Source organism: Otolemur garnettii, unplaced genomic scaffold, assembly GCF_000181295.1.
Source record: "Otolemur garnettii isolate 467f Iridium unplaced genomic scaffold, OtoGar3 scaffold00189, whole genome shotgun sequence".
In the NCBI taxonomy this organism is placed as follows: domain Eukaryota; kingdom Metazoa; phylum Chordata; class Mammalia; order Primates; family Galagidae; genus Otolemur; species Otolemur garnettii.
The window spans coordinates 2547627-2549666 of NW_003852584.1; the positions used below are offsets into that span (position 1 = coordinate 2547627).

Sequence of the window (2040 nt, forward strand, 5' to 3'; positions counted from 1 at the left end):
GGCTGCTCTCAGAAACCCCATGTTGGGACACTGAGGCAGTCACTGGCCGGCTCTTCAATAAAAGGACTCCTCTTTAAACTCGACTTGTCTGGCAGTGTAGTCTTTGAGAGACTCCTGGGCATTACACGTGTTGAAAGGCCAAATGGGAGTTGGACTCAGCCTCCCAGCACACACTGAGTAGCTTTTGGAGGAGACCCAGGCAGGCTGTGGCAGGAGGGTGGTGTCAGCAGCTGTGGTCTGGGAAGTGGACACCGATAAGATAGTTGAAGTATTGATAACACCAAGGAAATCTGTCAGGGTTTAAAAAGATAAGCAAAGTTTGATTTCCAGACACTACAGAAAAAGAAGTAAGAAGGTGTCCAGTGCGAAGTTTGTGAATGATGGTCGCCACATGATGGCAAAGCGCTCTTCCCTTTATCCAATGCAAGAGGGGCTGGAGGCAGTCCAGACGTGGTGTCCCACACTGAGCGGGCACTCAAGCCGTGTCTGACTGGATAGACGAGCAGGAGAAAGGCAGTGGCAAACACGCTGAGTCTGACAGCATGGATGTGCCCCCAAGGGTGAGAGCAAAGAAGGGGCTGGGGAACAGAAGACGGAGCACATGATGAGAACCTGCGAGGCCTTGTGGCAAAGGGTCCTCTGCTCAAGGGGGATTGGGATCTGGAGCTCGTGGTACTGCTATGTAAAGAGAAGCCCACAGCTGCCCTCTTGGACAGGGTAGCTGACCACCTGGCCATTCAACTTGCTGCTGTAACAGAAGACAGGTCTGAAACCCTGCAATCTGTCAATGATGCCGCAATTGTGATGAAAAACGCAAGAGAGCCTTGGTTGTCGCTAACCATCCACCTGACATCCCCTGTTGTCAGAGAAGAAATGGAAAAAGTATTAGCTGGAGAAACGCTGTCAGTCAACGATCCCCCACACGTTCTGGATGGGCAGAAATGCCTTGCTCCCTTGGCGTGTCGGAGAGACACCAGAGCTAATGGGCTGAAGTCCTGTGTCATTGTCATTCGGGTCCTCAGGGACCTGTGCACCCACGTGCCCACCTGGGGGCCCCTCTGAGGCTGCCTCTCGAGCTCCTGTGTGAGAAATCCATCGGCACAGCCAACAGACTGATGGGGGCTGGTGAGGCCCTCCGGAGAGTCCTGGAGTGCCTGGCTTTGGACATCGTGATGCCAGATGGTTCTGGCATTTAAGACCCTTGTGAAAAAGAGCCACTGATGCTACTGGGCAGCGAGACAGACAGCAACGGGAAGACGTCACACAGAGTCCACAGTATGCACTGCAGCTTGCTGCCCTTGGCCAGCTCCATAGAGTCCTGGGTGTGGACTCTCTGCCTTCCAAGATGCCCAAGAAACCAAAGAATGAAAACCCAGTGGACTACACTGTTCAAATCCCCCCCAGTACCACCTATGCTATGATGCCCAGGAAACGCCCAATGGAAGAAGATGGGGAGGAGAAGGCTCCCCGCAAAAAGAAGAAGATTCAAAAGAAAGAGGAGCAGGCAGAACCTCCCCAAGCGACGAATGCCCTGATGTGGCTGAATCAGCTGACGCCAGGCCTGCAGTACAAACTGGTTTCCCAAGCTGGGCCTGTCCCTGCCCCCGTCTTCACTATGTCAGTGGAGGTTGATGGCAATTCATTTGAGGCTTCTGGACTGTCCAAAAAGACTGCCAAGCTGCATGTGGCTGCTAAAGTGTTACAGGACATGGGCTTGCCGACAGGTGCCAAGGGCAGGGACTCGAGCAAGGGGGAAGACTCTGCCGAGGAGACAGAAGCGAAGCCCGTGGTGGTGGCCCCGACTCCCATGGTGGAAGCTGTCTCAACCTCCAGTGACGCTTTTCCTCAGATGCCACTACTGAGCAGGGCTGATCCTGACGAAGCAGGGCAAGAACCCAGTTACAGAGCTGAACGAGAAGAGGCATGGCCTCAAGGTGGATCTCATCTCAGAGGCGGGGGCAGCCATGACGAGCGGTTTGTCATGGAGGTTGAGGTGGATAGACACAAGTTTCAAGGTGCTGGTTCCAACAAAAAGGTGGC

At 54.0% G+C, this 2040-nt stretch overlaps 1 pseudogene; it reads left to right on the forward strand.

The window, feature by feature from the left end:
- The window catches only part of LOC100956340, a 17719-nt pseudogene that overhangs the window by 4809 nt on the left and 10870 nt on the right, over window positions 1-2040 (forward strand).